Source organism: Stenella coeruleoalba (genome assembly GCF_951394435.1).
Source record: "Stenella coeruleoalba genome assembly, chromosome: 10".
NCBI classification, from domain to species: Eukaryota; Metazoa; Chordata; class Mammalia; order Artiodactyla; family Delphinidae; genus Stenella; species Stenella coeruleoalba.
Window position 1 is genome coordinate 90171851 of NC_137156.1, and position 19020 is coordinate 90190870.

A 19020-nucleotide genomic window follows, 5' to 3' on the forward strand; every position below is an offset into this window, starting at 1 on the left:
TTATTCTCCATTTTTAAGCTCTCGCTGATAAAACTGCAGAGACTTTTTGAACATAGAAACCTAGAATGACATCTGAACTACCTACCATGGTCTAAAAAGCTCTGCATGGTATCTCAGGTTGCCAGATTAAGAAAAGAATTATATATGTAACAAATATATATATATATTTATATGTTACAAAATTTTATGTTTTAGACATTTATAAATTATATAAAATATATAAGTATAAATAAATATAACACACACATAGATATATAGTCAGTCCACTTGTGTGTGTGTATATCTATTTACATATATATGCTGGATATATAGTTTATTCTCATTATTCACAGTACTTATGTTCTATAAAATTGCCAACAACACTGAATTAGCAAATACAGAACCATTGTTCCTGGGGAAATGGAGGGTTAGGTTTCTGAGAGCCTCCAGTTGGAACATTTTCATCAACCAATCAATACATAATCTTGTATTATGTGTGTTTCTGTTTAAATATACATAAATATATTTGATTCATTTAATATTTGAACTCATGATCAACAGCAATGTAACTCATGCCTGAAAGAAGTTTATCTAGCACACATATTTTCCTCCTAAGGCACATATGATCTTCTTGGGCTTAGGAACAATAGACAGCACTTCAGCTTGGGGACCACTTTGAACAGAAAAATCACCAGCAAAAGCACAAATATACAAGAAATATGTGGTGCTAAACAGCCTATGAAAAGGACACATGTATAGTATAAGAACTTAAATAAGAAGGTAGAGCACTGCCTTGACTTCAGCTAGGACAGTACATGTTGGGTGAGTTAAACTTTCTGATTCTCTGCACATGTCCACGAATGACTGTGACAACATCATGCATATTGATTTGGGGGTTATAAATAAATGTTAACGAGGAGGCAAATTCATAAGTTCATAAATATGGAATCTATAAATAATGAGAGTCAACTGTATATATAAAATGCCCAGTTATATTTGAATTTCAGATAAACACCAATTAAGTTTTTAGTACATCTCACAAAATATTTGGGACATACTTATACAAAAAAAATTACTATTTATCTTAAATTCAACTGGTTGCCCTATATTTTATCAGGCAATCTTATCTGATAGTTTTCTACCTCTCCAAATTTACCATGCTTCACTTTCTTTATTGATCACTGTATTCCAGCCTCATTTTCTTCCTTTATGCTCCTCTGAAATCCCAAGACTGTCCCTTCTTGGAGTCTCTTACTGACCCCTGACCTCATTCCCAGGCTCTCATAAATCATTCACGTTCTCCATCCAAATCTTTCTTGACTCCCATGTCCTTCTTTATCCTATACATCAGTACCCAATTTGGCTACCATACGCTATTATTATAATTTATGACTTTTATTTATGTGTGTTTCTTATTTTCGTCCTGCCTCCCTTAAAAGGCTGTTTTCCCCAAAGACTATGTTTATTTCCATTTTGCTACACAAAGCCTAATACAGTACCTGATACATAAAGCCTTTTTAAAGATATTTGTTGAAGAATAAATAATGTAAAGAATAAAGGGAAAGGGTATGAGGATTTACAGAACAGAAGCCTTAGTTACATATCTGAACCTAGTCTACTCATTAACCCGTTGACTCATTTTCCAAATATTTATGGAGCACCTTGAGCCTTGGCACTGTGCAAATCTCTGAAGTGAAAGATACGAAGGACAAGGTTCCTGTCCTCATGAACCTATACTTTGCTGGGACTGACAGGAAGTAGACAAATAAGTAATTCAATGATAGCTTGCATCATTGCCAAGAAAGAAACAAGCACAGGAATTATATGGAGAATAACTGGGGAGTTATCATGGATAGAGTGACCAGGATTTCAAACCTTTTGCTAAGACAAGAATAAAGTCCTTATGCTATATGATCTCTGTGTTTAAAAACATTTGAAATGTATATCCTAACATTCTAAAGACTGCTCTAAAGAGATTATCTTCTTGACCTTACAAATTAATGTGTGGTGAGACAGGGCAATGAATAGAACACTGACATTTTGACCCCCTATGCTGCCACTGTTTCACAATATGATGAATAAATTACACACACACGTACACACATGTATACACTATATTCGGTTAATTTTCACCGCTTTATATGCAAAGAACTAACAGTGTAAATAACGTAACCATTGACATAAAATGCAATTAAATTCAAAATAATCAGTATCTTCATAATCACACTTTTCAAAGGATTTATGCAGTCATATTTTAATTTATTTCATGGCACACAATTTTATTGAGCACTTATTTTAAGCCAGACAGTTATAGGATACAACAACAAACAAAAGCAGAAAATCTAAAATTTTACTTTACGTATGTGAAAGGTTTCTAAACAAATTCCAATATCAGCATGTCTGATTTATAGCAGCAAGAACATAATATATTAACATGTTAGCAGTCTTTATCCTGAAAGTATTTGTGCAGCTTTAACTAATTAATCCTCATGATACTAACTAGTGGATAAAGCTTCTGTATTAAACATTACACATTCTTTTTTTTAAGATATGACAATTCTTATAAACAGTGTGTCCATTGCCAAAAATCCACACAAGCATTCTGGTTTTAAATGCTCTGAAGCTAAGAGAACTGCAATCCACTGCTGAAAGCTGACTTTTTCTCTGTTGCTCAGGACTTATGCATTTTGACAGTAGAGTTTCAGAAACTGTTTAGCTATTTTTAAACCATGAGGTACTCATTCTCATCTTAAAGTTTATCATGGATATTTCCACCAGGCTAGGCAGGGAAACCTGGATGAGAAGTTTGTGACTAAAGGGCTGTATAACTTTGGCAAGTTACCTAAGCTCTCTGCATCTTTTCATGCTCTAGTCCACCAACCATCATAATACTTGTCTTACTTATCTACCAGCACTGTTAAGAGTATCACATAAAATAATGATGCCACTCTTTCCTGGAAACAATACACTGACTTCCTACTGAACCTAGAATAAAATGTAAACTCCTTTCATGACCGGCAATGCTTTCCTTCTTCTAGCCCCTGACCACATTTCCAACTTCTGACATCCTCTCGCTCATTATTTCCATTTTCATTGCAGTGGCAAACTTTCAGTTTTTCAAGCATATCAAACCCTTTCCTTGCCACAAGTTCCTTTGGCCTGCAATATTTTTTCTCCCACTTTTCATATACTTGGCCCTTTCCATTTTCTAGGTTTCTGCTTAAATTTCACATCATTAGAGAGACCTACACTTACTATTTGTCACCTCAAATAAGGCATACCCATATTCTTTGTCTAAGAGCACCCTGCTCATTTTTTATGACACGTGTCTTACATGTTTTGTTATTTTTTTAGACGTTTTTTGGTTACTGTTTTCTCTATAGCCAGCTAGGCTCTAAGTCCCAATAAGGGAAGGACAATTTGTGTTTTCTTCACCACTATACACCCAGTACTAGCATTGAGTGGATACAGGATGTGTCTCATTCTTTACTATTAACTGAATTAATAAATGAATATCGATGTAAGCGATTAGAGCTTGTTAGTTAAAGGAAAGAGGAATGAAATCAAGTTGACAAGACCTGACTTCATTCTTGGTTTTCCATTGTCTCTTTAACTTAAGCCAAGTTGTTCCTCATCTCTGGATTTCATTCCTCATTTGCAAAATAAAAATAACGGAAATGTAATGCACGCCATGCATGTAATACATGTGGACATATACTGTATAATGCTAGCCATGTACAAATATAAGGTGCCATTATGTATAAGATCAATAACATTTTAAAAAAGAAGAAAATTCCATAGATACTTACATTTCTTTACAGACTTCTAGTCCTTCACCAAGAAAGTTCAAGACAGAATCAATGAAAGTAAATTCAATCTTTGTGAGCTGTTTTGATTTTCCAGTTCCAATTCTCTTTTGCCTCCTGGCCTGGTGATGTCTTTCTTGCCATTACTTCTAATTTTCACATTTCTCCAACAGTGTAAGTAATATAAAATTGCAGTGTAGGGCTTCCCTGGTGGCACAGTGGTTGAGAGTCCGCCTGCCGATGCAGGGGACACAGGTTCGTGCCCCGGTCTGGGAAGATCCCACGTGCCGCGGAGCGGCTGGGCCTGTGAGCCATGGGCGCTGAGCCTGCACGTCCGGAGCCTGGGCTCCGCAACGTGAGAGGCCACAGCAGTGAGAGGCTCACGTACCGCAAAAAAAAAAAAAAATTGCTATATAAACTTGGTAAACTTGGTTAATGAGAAAACTTATGAAAAGAGTGAAAATAAAAGCGATGAAGAAAAAAAATTTTCTCATTTCTTTCACCACTTCTGAAGACTGTTAGTTAGTAGAAAGATGGAGTTGTCCCTAGGGCAGGGACATTTTATTCACTGTCCAATCACAATGTCTAACCAATGGGATCACTAATATGTAATTACTATTATAAGTAATTACTTATATTTGCATCACAGTTTTTGGAATCTGCAACCTAATGATATTTTGAAGAAGAGAAAAGAGATGAAATATCTGCCTTCCCAAATTGCACTATTCTCTATATCAACCAGGTATTGAGTCAGGGAGAAGTCTTGGGGAAAACTATTAAAAATTAGAGGAATGAGGCTCTTTCAGGAAAATTAATTTACTTCTCCCCGCTATCCTTTTAGAAGGATAATTGACTTAGAGGCACAGGACATGCCAATCCTATTAAATGTGTGAGCCTATAATGTGCAGGACTGCAGATCTAAATGTCGCCTTTTAAGCTCCCTTATGGCACATACTTGGATGCCACCGAGTCCTGACTGTGGTGGGATGTGCTTCTTGAAGGAGGCTTGGAGGCCATCTGTTTATTCTGGCATGAGTTTCACTTATGAAGTTTGAAGACTTGGTAGCAATTAGTTTCTGGTTTGTTTTCAGTAATTAAAAATGAAAATAAGCTTGAATTTCTATGTGCCTCAAACACATAACGATTATTCCCGTTTATAATACAGAAGCTCTATGGGGTAATTAGGTCTCATACACTGTTTGTATAGGTTGAGTCTTAATCATTTTGGGGCTGCTATAACAAAGATACCGTAGACTGGGTGGCTTAAACAACAAACATCTATTTCTAACATTTCTCAAACCTGGAAAGTCCAAAATGAAGGCTTGGGCAGATGTGGTATCTGATAAAGTCACTTCCTGTTTGGCAGACAACCATGTTCTCTTTCCATTCTCCTAGCAAACTCTTGCCAGTCTCTTCTAAGGGCACTAATCCCATTCATTAAGAGCTCTACCTTCATGACCTATTTAGCTCCCACTTCCTAATGCCATCATACTAGAGGTCAGGAAACAAACATATGCATTTTGGGGAAACACATTTAATTCATAGTAAGTTATCAGGATCCTGATGGGAGTTGCAAAGCCCAAATAGAGATGAAAACAGGGATCACTACTGAGAAAAGATGAGCCGACTGCCCCAACCCTGCTTGGGAAGCCAACTGGAGTTAGGGTCAGGGAAAAGGTCTGCATCAGTAGCCAATGGGAAGTGGCATATATGGACAACACAAGAAGGGAACCTTGATTCCATGGGCCAATTGTAAGTCAAAAATCCAGGCACTGAGTAAGAATAAAACTGTCGTGAGAGTAGGCATCTATCAAACCTCATTCCAGACAGATTTTCATAGTTCAGATTTTTTTTTAAGGTTCAAGGTCCCCTTTATATTGAAAACACTCCAGTTAACTATGAAGAGTCAGTGCTTTGAGTCCTAGTTCATATGCTGGTTTCAAAGTTTCTTTCTGTACCAGTTTCTAGCAATAGCCCACAATGGTTGGAACAGCGAGATTTTAACATGGAAACTTCAGTATTAAGACATCTCAAAGGAATCCCTGTAATGGTCTCCAGATACGAAGGTCAGGAGACTAACAGTCCAACGTTCTCACATTCTTTAAAAAAAAAAAAAAGGTCTTGATTTGTAGGATTTGCTTATTACTTTGTAGTAAGTACTCACAGCATGGCCAATTTCAAGTTATCAAAAGTTAAAATTCCTGGATATCTTACACTGGTGCTCTCTAGCTGATTCAAATGGGCTCTAGCACACCACTAACTATTAAATAAGGCTTCCAAAAGCAGAAAGAGAAGTGACTTATCTAAAATCTCCAGATTCTGAGACAAAGTCAGTCCTCACCCCCTTGTGTTCTGGATTTGAGCCCATCTTTCCTTGTTGCAGCATTGAATTCTTACATGTATTCTTTTTCTTCTGCCTACCTTGGTTCTTCCCTCTCCAATGACTCATTCCCAAAAACTAATAAACATGTTCTATCATCATTCATTCTTAAATGAAAAGCCATCACTTTAGCTCATATTTCACTGTGACCCAAATTTTCTACTCCCCTACCCAGACAAACTTTGTAAAACAATTGTCTTTTATTGCTATGTCCACTTCTCACATTTCACAGAAATTCAACTATTAGTCATCAAAATATCCTCCGCATTGCTAAATCAAATAGCCTCATTTTTAGCCTTAACTTAATCTTCTAGCAGCTTTCAACATGACTTCTGGAAATCACTTCTTCTCTTTGCTTCACTGACACTAAATTATGATGATTTTTCCTCCTGTCTCTCTGACTGCTCCTTTTTTACCTCAAAAGGCCAAATATTGGAGTGTTTCAATACATTATCCTTGAGTCTCCTTTTTTTCTTTGTCTGTACACTCAACAATATGGCTCAAATTCAACACATTCTAAATGCTGAAAAATCCCAAATCTCAACCTGAAGTCTTGACCTCTCCTCAGAACTCCAGTAGTAAATATCCAACTTGGTACTTTCATTTGGATGTCTGAGACACATTTTAAACTTAACAGGACCTGGACAAAATTTTTTGTCTACACCATCTGTTGGCAAACTACAACTAAAATCTAACCCTCCACATAATTTTGTTAAGTAAAATTTGATTGGAGCACAACCACATCATATTTTTTTTTTTTTTACATTTTGTCTATAGCTTATTTCACACTGCAGTGGTAGATCTGAGTAGTTACAACAGAGGCTGTACAGTCTTCAAATACTAAAATGCTTACTATCTGGTGCTTTAGAGAAAGTTTGTCTTCTTTTCCTTACCTACTACATCCAATGTATCAGGAGTTCCTCTGGACCTTACCTTTAAAATAAACCCTAACTCCTTCTATTTTTAAAATCTCCACGGTAACCACCATTGTCTGGTGTATGAAGCACTGACACAACTTCTTAATGCTTTCCGTTCTTTTTTTTTTTTTTTGCCCTTTTATAATCTTTACAGTCATCTTAAATTTTAGAATGTTCTTCCTAAATTACATATCAGAAAGCCGTTCCCCTGCTTAAAAACTTCCAATCGCTATCCATTTCACCTAGAATAAAATTCAACTCCCTATTTTATCTTAGAAAGTCCTAGATGATTTGAATTCTTCCTCTTTCTGCTGTAAGCTCTTTTCTCCTGCTTACTCACTGCATTCCAGCCTCACTGAGTTTTCTGTTCCTCCCACATGCGAAGTTCCCATTTCTGGACCTTTGCATTAATCACTGCCTCTGCCTGGGATTCTCTTCCTCCATGAGTGCCTGCCATGAAAAGCTCCTTCTCATCAATCAGCTTTCAGTTCAAATGTCACTCCCTTCAAGAGGCTTCTTCTTAATCACTCAACCTAATACCATCACCAAGGCATATACTATCATATTATCACTTACCCAGTTTTTAATTTCCTGCAAAGCACTTTTCACTATAAGACAGTTCTACTTATTTATGTATTCATTTATTTTCTAGGTAATTGTCTCTCCAAAGTAGAGTATAAATTTCTTGAGAATAGGGATCTTTTATGTTCATTGAAGCATCCCCAGTATTAGGAACAGTGCTGAATAGTGGTGTTTGAATGAATAAAAACCTCAGCTTTAGTATGTCAGAGAGGTTCACAAGGCTGTCTTAAAGAATGCAGACCAAGTTGGCTTTCTTAGACTAAATATGAAGGCAGAAGGGAAAACAATAAACTGTATCAAGTAATATATCTATCCCTGTTAAAAAATTTGTTTTATTATGTTTTTCTTAAATATTTATAAGCATAAAATTGGTTATAATTAGTCATGTAACTGTACAACAAAAACAAATTAAGTAAATTAATGAAATTAAGCATTTACTTGGATGGTTTTGTTAATTTCTGTCCCAGTCAAGCTCTTTGAGGGTATGGTCCATGTATAAATTTTGCTCTTTAATGCACTGTCTATGCTTATACAGTGCCTGAGACATAGATGTAGCTCAACAAATACTGGTTGTCAACTAGTGCTGAAGAATAAATAAAAGCATTGCTTTTGCCATCAAAGGACCTGTGTCTAGTGGGGTAGACTTACAGAGACAAATCAGCTGTCCATTCATCTTCTAGAAAACTCCTCTAACCAACTCCGAGCTTCAATATTAATAGTTGACATTTGTTGGTGCTTACTGTGCCACACTCCTACTACACATATTACAGTAACTCATTCAACCCCTCAATCAAGCTTAGAAAGTATATACTATTTATTACTACTTAATACAAAATGAGGATAAAGAGGAACAGAGAGATCATCTGGCCACAGCTAGTAAGTAGCAAGCGCTGAGATTTAAAGTCAGTCTGTTCGTATCTAGTCTGAGTTCCATTGCCTCCAGCTGATCAAGGAGTGAATGATCCTTTGTGATTAACAGTGGCCAGGATCTCAGAATCAGAAGTTATATCCCACTACAGTACAACAGATTTGACTTATTAAGCTTGCATTTTCATAAACTAATCCCCGCCTGCTCCTTGATGCAGTGGCTTTAAATAATCTCCTTTATCTAAATTACAAAAATTTGAAAGTAAAAGGAACTTTGTCAGTACTCTTGTTCTACTCCTTCATTTTACAACTGAGGAATACAAAGTTCTAGGGAGATTAAGCTCATATGGCCAGATAGTGGCAAAACCAGGAGAAACTAGAATCTTTTTCCTTTGTAGCACAAGCTACAGAGGAAATTCTGCTCACACTTAATGTCAGGGAGGAAAAATGTTTTCTTTCCCTTAGGAAAGAAGTAAAAGCAGATACCTAAATATTTCTCTTTTTTGTCCTACTTTTCCTTCCCGTTAGAACTATTGCTGAAATGTGGCAACCTGCTTAAGTCTGATGTTGAAAATATAATCTTTCTGCATCTTTCAGATGATCCAGGATGCTTTTCATTTATGCACGCATACTTCCAGTCATCTTTCCATTCCATTATTTATTTATTCACTAAGGATTACTTGTATGTGAACTATGTGCAAAGCACTGGACTAGGTAAGGGGGGAAATGTTAATTAAATGTGACTTTATTCATATTGACTCTATGCTCCCTTAAGTTTTTTTTTTGTTTTTTTTGTTTTTGTAATTTGTCTAAGGTCCTTTCAAAGGAAGACAGGCTGTAATTCCTAAATGAAATGAATATAAAGCACTCACAAACAAAATCTTATAACATCAATATGGCAATATGCTGCTGCTTGTAACACCTAGCAATTCTTGTCTTAAATTTGCTTTGTTTTTACTTCTATCAATATTACTAGCTAATTTTATTGCATGCCTAATACACGCCAAGCATCCTATTAAATGCTTCAAATATATTACCTAATTTAATCCCCTCAACAGTTTATCAGGGAGGGAAAATTTTCCTCTACCCTTCCCAGTTCTTCTGGCTGGCCTAATAATTAAACTGACATGATACAGATTAACAGGAGAAAATAAAATTTAATTTTCAGGTTACAAGGAATCCACATAAAATGAGAGATTCCAAAGACAGTGAAGTAAAAGGAGGTATACATGTCATCCTGGATTACGGAAAAGTGGATAGGGGTCGAGGACTTAAAAGGGAAGGGGAGTTAGCTTCAAGATGGCGGAAGAGTAAGACGTGGAGATCACCTTCCTCCCCACAGATACATTAGAAATACATCTACATGTGGAACAACTCCTACAGAACACCTACTGAACGCTGGCAGAAGACCTCAGACCTCCCAAAAGGCAAGAAACTCCCCACCTACCCGGGTAGGGCAAAAGAAAAAACACAGACCAAAGAATAAGGACGGTACCTGCACCAATGAGAGGGAGCTGTGAAGGAGGAACGGTTTCCACACACTAGGAAGCCCCTTCGCGGGCGGAGACTTCGGGTGGCGGACGGGGGGAGCTTCGAAGCCGCGGAGGAGAGTGCAGCCACAGGGGTGCGCAGGGGAAAGCGGAGAGATTCCCGCACAGAGGATCGGTGCCGACTAGCACTCACCAGCCCGAGAGGCTTGTCTGCTCACCTGCCGGGACAGGCGGGGGCCGGGAGTTGAGGCTCGGGCTTCGGTCCGAGCGCAGAGAGAGGACTGGCAGCGTGAACACAGCCTGAAAGGGGCTAGTGCGCCACAGCTGGCCGGGGGGAGTTAGGGAAAAGGTCTGGAGCTGTCGAAGAGGCAAGAGACTTTTTCTTCCCTCTTTGTTTCCTGGTGCGTGAGGAGGGGGGATTAAAAGCGCAGTTTAAAGGAGCTCCAGAGACGGGCGCGACTCGCGGCTATCAGCGCGGACCCCAGAGACGGGCATGAGACGCTAAGGCCTCTGCTGCCGCCACCAAGAAGCCTGTGTGTGAGCAGGCTCCTCCCCTCCCAGGAGCCTGTGCAGCCCGCCACTGCCAAGGTCCCGTGATCCAGGGACAACTTCTCCGGGAGAATGCACGGCTCGCCTGAGGCTGGTGAAACGTCACGCCGGCCTCTGCCGCCGCAGGCTCACCCGCACTCCGTGCCCTTCCCTCCCCTCGGCCTGAGGGAGCCAGAGCCCACGAAACACATGCTCCTTTAACCCCATCCTGTCTGAGCAAAGAACAGACGCCCTCAGGGGACCTACACGCAGAGGCGGGTCCAAATCCAAAGCTGAGCCCCGGGAGCTGTGCGAACAAAGAGAAGGGAAATCTCTCCCAGCAGCCTCAGGCGCAGCGGATTAAATCTCCACAATCAACTTGATGCACCCTGCATCTGTGGACTACCTGAATAAACAACGAATCATCCCAAATTGAGGAGGTCGACTTTGGGAGCAATGTTATATATATATATATATATATATATATATATATATATATATATATATACACACACATATCCCTTGTAATCTTTTTCTGAGTGTGTATGTATGATTTTGTCTGTATAGCTTTGCTTTTACCATTTGTCCTAGGGTTCTGTCTATCTGTTTTTTGTTTTTTGTTTTTAAGTATACTTTTTAGCACTTGGTATCATTGGTGGATTTGTGTTTTGGTTTGGTTGCTCTCTTCTTTCTTTCTCTTTTTTTAATTATTAAAAAAAAATAATAATTATTTTTTCTTTTAAAAACTTTATTTTATTTTACTTTATCTTATCTTCTTTCTTTCTTTCTTTCTTCCTTCCTTCCTTCCTTCCTTCCTTTCTTTCTTTCTTTTTCTTCTCCCTTTTATTCCAAGTCGTGTGCATGACAGGCTCTTGGTTCTCCAGCCAGGTGTCAGGGCTGTGCCTCTGAGGCGGGAGAGCCAAGTTCAGGACACTGGTCCACAAGAGACCGCCCAGCTCCATGTAATATCAAACGTGAGATCTCCATCTCAATGCCAAGACCCAGCTCCACTCAACGACCAGCAAGCTACAGTGCTGGACATCCCATGCCAAACTACTAGCAAGAGAGGAACACAACCCCATCCATTAGCAGAGAGGCTGCCTAAAATCATAATAAGCTCACAGACACCCCAAAACACACCACCAGATGTGGGCCTGGCCACCAGAAAGACAAGATCCAGCCTCATCCACCAGAACACAGGCACTAGTCCCCTCCACCAGGAAGCCTACACAACCCACTGAACCAACCTTAGCCACTGGGGGCAGACACCAAAAACAACGGAAACTATGAAACTGCAGCCTGCGAAAAGGAGACCCCAAACACAGTAAGTTAAGCAAAATGAGAAGACAGAGAAACACACAGCAGAAGAAGGAGCAAGGCAAAAGCCCACCATACCTAACAAATGAAGAGGAAATAGGCAGTCTACTTGAAAAATAATTCAGAATAATGAGAGTAAAGATGATCCAAAATCTTGGAAATAGAATAGAGAAAATACAAGAAATGCTTAACAAGGACCTAGAAGAACTACAGAGCAAACAAACAGTGATGAACAACATAATAAATGAAATTAAAAATTCTCTAGAAGGAATCAATAGCAGAATAACTGAGTCAGAAGAATGGATAAATGACCCGGAAGATAAAATAGTGGAAATAACTACTGCAAAGCAGAATAAAGAAAAAAGAACGAAAACAATTGAGGACAGTCTCAGAGACCTCTGGGACAACATTAAACGCACCAACGTTCGAATTATAGGGGTCCCAGAAGAAGAAGAGAAAAAGAAAGGGACTGAGAAAATATTTGAAGAGATTATAGTGAAAACTTCTCTAATATGGGAAAGGAAATAGTTAATCAAGTCCAGGAAGCACAGAGAGTCCCATACAGGATAAATCCAAGGAGAAACATGCCAAGACACATATTAATCAAACTATCAAAAATTAAATACAAAGAACAAATATTAAAAGGAGCAAGGGAAAAACAAGTAACACAAAAGGGAATCCCCATAAGGTTAACAGCTGATCTTTCAGCAGAACGTCTGCAAGCCAGAAGGGAGTGGCAGGACATATTTAAAGTCATGAAAGGGAAAAATCTACAGCCAAGATTACTCTCGCAGCAAGGATATCATTCAGATTTGACAGAGAAATTGAAAGCTTTACAGACAAGCAAAAGCTAGGAGAATTCATCACCACCAAACCAGCTTTACAACAAATGCTAAAGGAACTTCTCTAGGCAGGAAACACAAGAGAAGGAAAAGACCTACAATAATAAACCCAAAACAATTAAGAAAATGGTAATAGGAACATACCGATCGATAATTAACTTAATTAACTTAAATTTAAATGGATTAAATGCTCCAACCAAAAGACATAGACTGGCTGAATGGATACAAAAACAAGACCTCTATATGTGCTGTCTACAAGAGACCCACTTCAGACCTAGGGACACATACAGACTGAAAGTGAGGGGATGGAAAAAGATATTCCATGCAAATGGAAATCAAAAGAAAGCTGGAGTAGCAATTCTCATATCAGAGAAGATTGACTTTCAAATAAAGACTATTACAAGAGACAAGGAAGGACACTACATAATGATGAAGGGATCAATCAAATAAGAACATATAACAATTGTAAATATTTATTCACCCAACATAGGAGCACCTCAATACATAAGGCAAATACTAACAGCCATAAAAGGGGAAATCGACAGTAACACAATAATAGTGGTGGACTTTAACACCCCACTTTCACCAATGGACAGACCATCCTAAATGAAAATAAATAAGGAAACACAAGCTTTAAATGATACATTAAACAAGATGGACTTAATTGATATTTATAGACATTCCATCCAAAGTAACAGCGTACACATTCTTCTCAAGTGCTCATGGAACATTCTGCAGGAGAGATCATATCTTGGGTCACAAATCAAGCCCTGGTAAATTTAAGAAAATTGAAATCGTATCAAGTATCTTTACCAACCACAACACTATGAGACTAGATATCAATTACAGGAAAAAATCTGTAAAAAATACAGACACATGGAAGCTAAACAATACACTACTTAATAACCAAGAAATCACTGAAGAAATCAAAGAGGAAATCAAAAAATACCTAGAAACAAACGACAATGAAAACACGAGAAGCCAAAAACTACGGGATGCAGAAAAAGCAGTTCTAAGAGGGAAGGTTATAGCAATACAATCGTACCTTAAGAAACAAGAAACATCTCAGATAAACAACCTAACCTTACAGCTTAAGTAATTAGAGAAACAAAACAAAACAACCACAAAGTTAGCAGAAGGAAAGAATCATAAAGATCAGATCAGAATAAATGAAAAAGAAATGAAGGAAACGATAGCAAAGGTCAATAAAACTAAAAGAAGTTTCCTTGAGAAGATAAACAAAATTGATAAACCATTAGCCAGACTCATCAAGAAAAAAAGGGAGAAGACTCAAATCAATAGAACTAGAAATGAAAAAGGAGAAGTAACAACTGACACTGCAGAAATACAAAGGATCATGAGAGATTATTACAAGCCACTATATGCCAATAAAATGGACAACCTGGAAGAAATGGACAAATTCTTAGAAATGCACAACCTTCCGAGACTGAACCAGGAAGAACTAGAAAATATGAACAGACCAATCACAAGCACTGAAATTGAAACTGTGATTAAAAATCTTCCAACAAACAAAAGCCCAGGACCAGATGGCTTCACAGGTGAATTCTATCAAACATTTAGAGAAGAGCTAATACCTATCCTTCTCAAACTCTTCCAAAATGTAGCAGTGGGAGGAACATTCCCAAACTCATTGTATGAGGCCACCATCACCCTGATACCAAAACCAGACAAAGATGTCACAAAAAAGAAAACTACAGGCCAATATCACTGATGAACATAGATGCAAAAATCCTCAACAAAATACTAGCAAACAGAATCCAACCGCACATTAAAAGGATCATACAGCATGATCAAGTGGGGTTTATCCCAGGAATGCAAGGATTCTTCAATATAAGCAAATCAATCAATGTGATACACCATATTAACAAATTGAAGGAGAAAAACCATATGATCATCTCAATAGATGCAGAGAAAGCTTTTGACAAAATTCAACACCCATTTATGATAAAAACCCTCCAGAAAGTAGGCATGCAGGGAACTTACTTCAACATAATAAAGGCCATATATGACAAACCCACAGCCAACATTGTCCTCCATGGTGAAAAACTGAAACCATTTCCACTAAGATCAGGAAAAAGGCAAGGTTGCCCACTCTCACCACTATTATTCAACATAGTTTTGGAAGTTTTAGCCAGAGCAATCAGAGAAGAAAAAGAAATAAAAGGATTCCAAATCGGAAAAGAAGAAGTAAAGCTGTCACTGTTTGCAGATGACATGATACTGTACACAGAGAATCCTAAAGATGCTACCAGAAAACTACTAGAGCTAATCAATAAATTTGGTAAAGTAGCAGGATACAAAGCTAATGCACAGAAATCTCTTGCATCCCTACACACTAAAGATGAAACATCTGGAGGTGAAGTTAAGAAAACACTCCCATTTACCATTGCAACAAAAAGAATAAAATACCTAGGAATAAACCTACCTAAGGAGACAAAAGACCTGTATGCAGAAAATTATAAGACACTGATGAAAGAAATTAAAGATGATACAAATAGATGGAGAGATATACCATGTTCTTGGATTGGAAGAATCAACATAGTGAAAATGACTCTACTACCCAAAGCAATCTACAGATTCCATGCAAGCCCTATCAAAGTACCACTGGCATTTTTCACAGAAATGGAACAAAAAAATTTCACAATTTGTATGGAAACACAAAAGACCCTGAATAGCCTAAGCAATCTTGAGAAAGAAAAACAGAGCTGGAGGAATCAGGCTCCCTGACTTCAGACTATACTACAAAGCTACAGTATTCAAGACAGTATGGTACTGGCACAAAAACAGAAATATAGGTCAATGGAACAGGATAGAAAGCCCAGAGATAAGGTGACAATATGTGCATGGCTTTATCTTTGATAAAGGAGGCAAGAATATACAGTGGAGAAAAGACAGCCTCTTCAATAAGTGGTGCTGGGAAAACTGGACAGCTACATGTAAAAGAATGAAATCAGAACACTCCCTAACACCATACACAAAAATAAACTCCAAATGGATTAAAGACCTAAATGTAAGGCCAGACACTATCAAACTCTTAGAGGAAAACATAGGCAGAACACTCTATGACATAAATCACAGCAAGATCCTTTTTGACCCACCTCCTAGAGAAATGGAAATAAAACTAAAAATAAACAAATGGGACCTAATGAAACTTAAAACCTTTTGCACAGCAAAGGAAATCATAAACAAGATGAAAAGAATACCCTCAGAACGGGAGAAAAGATTTACAAATGAAGCAACTGACAAAGGATTAATCTCCAAAGTTTACAAGCAGCTCACGCAGCTCAATATCAAAAACACAACCCAATCCAAAAATAGGCAGACGACCTAAATAGATATTTCTCCAAAGAAGATATACAGATTGCCAACAAACACATGAAAGAATGCTCAACATCATTAATTATTAGAGGAATGCAAATCAAAACTACAATGAGATATCATCTCACACTGGTCAGAATGGCCATCATCAAAAAATCTAGAAACAATAAATGCTGGAGAGGGTGTGGAGAAAAGGGAAGAATCTTGCACTGCTGCTGGGAATGTATGGTACAGCCTCTATGGAGAACAGTATGGAGGTTCCTTAAAAAACTAAAAATAGAACTACCATATGACCCAGCACTCCCACTCCTGGGCATATACCCTGAGAAAACCATAATGCAAAAAGAGTCATGTACCACAATATTCATTGCATCTCTTTCTACAATAGCCAGGACATGGAAGCAACCTAAGTGTCCATCAACAGATGAATGGATAAAGAAGATGTGGCACGTATATACAATGGAATATTACTCAGCCATAAAAAGAAACAAAATTTAGTTATTTGAAGTGAGGTGGATGGACCCAGAATCTGTCATACAGAGTGAAGTCAGAAAGAGAAACACAATACCGTATGCTAACACATATATGTGGAATCTAAAACACAAAAAGAAAGGTCATGAAGAACCTAGGGGCAAGATGGGAATAAAGACACAGACATACTAGAGAATGGATCTGAGGATACGGGGAGGAGGAAGGATAAGCTGGGACAAAGTGAGAGAGTGGTATGGACATATATACACTACCAAATGTAAAACAGATAGATAGTGGGAAGCAGCCGCATAGCACAGGGCAATCAGCTCGGTGCTTTTTGACCACCTAGAGGGGTGGGGTAGGGAGGGTGGGAGGGAGGGAGACAAAAGAGGGAAGAATATGGGTACATATGTATATGTATAACTGATTCACTTTGTTACAAAGCAGAAACTATCACACCATGGTAAAGCAATTATTCTCCAATAAAGATGTTTAAAAAAAAAATAGGACAGCAAAATGGCTAATCCATCATAAAATTTATAAGTTCCTCACCCCCCAAAATTTCAACTTAAGATGATTTCATTCATCTGAACAATTCAGCCCTGCAGTAAAGAAGGCAACTAATGTGAGCTAAAGCCCCATATTTACATTAGCATCGGTCAATAGAAGAAAACAACATAACCTATTTTTAATTACATTCATGGTGTTCATCCTGTTAACCTGAAAATTAAACATGCAAAAATGAAAAAAAAAAAATAAAAGGGAAGGGAGGGAATTCACAGGAAGGTGAAAAAGAGCAAATATTTGGTACACACAAAGAGGAATTTTAAGAAACAGACTTTTCTAGGTTCCTCCTGGTCTATCACACCTAGTTCATATTATACTATAGTCATCTTCAGTGATGGCTCCCTCCGTGGAATAGGTCCTCCGTCCAAATTCTTTTAGGCAGTGAGAATGGAGAGACGAAAGCTCTACATGAGCATTTTTTTCTTAAAAACAACCTGCCTAAAATAATCCTCAGGCCAAAGAGACACATTTTGGGGTGGGACATTTTGCCCTCTTGCAAGTTCCACAAACAAATGTTTTATTATCCATATTTACAGCTTTAGATGACAGTCCTAGTAATTGGTGGAGCCAGGATTCAAAACAAAACAATTTCCTTCAGAGTACATGCTTAATATATCATCAAACTGTCTGTTAATTGATAGCTTATACAGAATACATCGCAGAACTTTGGGCAAGAATGTTTAGGAGTCTGTAAATTATTCCACACTGAAAGTAGGAGAACATATCTCTTCTCTTTTTCTTCTAACATATACACCTCACTTCCCCTTTGTATGATTTTCCACAGAATTCAACCCCATTAGAAATGTTGCCATGATTTTATTCAATCCACTAATAAGCAATGATAACAAATTTGGAAATCATGGAACTTATGCATTGTAAATTTTGTTTTTTTTTCTTAAATGTGATCCTCTTTTAGAAAATGGTTGTTTTAAAGTTGTACTCATTCAGATTCTGTATCATTTTTTCAGAGTTCTATTTTGTAAGGGCATTAACAACTCAAAAAATGGTATGAGTAAACATGGCTGTTCTCCTGAGCTTGGCTGACGATTGCAGAAGGCATAAACAGCAGTTTGCTCCCTGATTTATTCTGAGCTCTGACACAACTGAGGCCCAAGTATATTATAAAGTGGTTGGCTCCAGTGGTGTTAGTAAATTCCTTATAGGCTGCAAACGTTGCTCATTAGATACTCTTGGGCTTGAGTTTCATTTAAATGGTGTAAGGATATATATTTATGTATCATTTCAACTTCATGAGTAAGACTCGAAGCAAGCAACTTCCACGAAACCTCACAGACATAGTCTGACGTAAGCTGGATCTACTCTGTTTATCAAAATATTGGTAAATTGACCTCCATATTTTAAGCCCAAAATATAAACTTTATTTTATATTGGAAGACATATACTGTCAGTTACCTATGCATTTCTCAGTGCTAAGTAGTTGTATTATGAAAGATGAGTGATTCTCTATAAACACAAGATAAACGTGACTACATTTGGACTTTCTAAAAGAATTATAGGTAATGCATACTCAGAAACTCCCTGTCTCTTTGGAAATAGAACACCCTTTGAAGTTAGTTGATGGTAAAACATTGTAGATGTTTTCTAAGGCAACGTAGATGTAACTCCAATTTGGCTGAGGAAAAGGACATCTTCCTACACCACCACCAACTGCTTTCTAAATACTTATTCTACTTATATACAGTATTCATACAATATGTGAGAAGTAATTTGATGCCCTTTTAGTTGCACTGCGCGTTTAACATGAACTCCAAAATAAAAAACACAACTAAACTTCATGATCTTTCCACTTACTGGTTAAAGAGTCAGAGTTGAGAAGACTCGTGTGGGATTCTTGAGCTCATTTTCATTCTTGTGTTTCATAACTTCTGGCCTTCAGTTCCTCATCTGCATAGATGTTAGTGCCTAGTAATCAAT

General features: G+C 37.7%; 1 protein-coding gene across 9 annotated transcripts in view; it reads right to left on the bottom strand.

Annotated features, from left to right (window-relative positions):
• LOC307193527 (uncharacterized protein) overlaps positions 1–19020 on the bottom strand; it is a 730787-nt gene that overhangs the window by 186983 nt on the left and 524784 nt on the right. For all 9 annotated transcript variants that reach the window (XM_079935632.1, XM_079935641.1, XM_079935643.1 and 6 more), the window contains one exon: positions 18898–19008. The gene's annotated coding sequence lies outside the window, so the exon portion shown is untranslated. The remainder of the gene's footprint in view (positions 1–18897; positions 19009–19020) is intronic.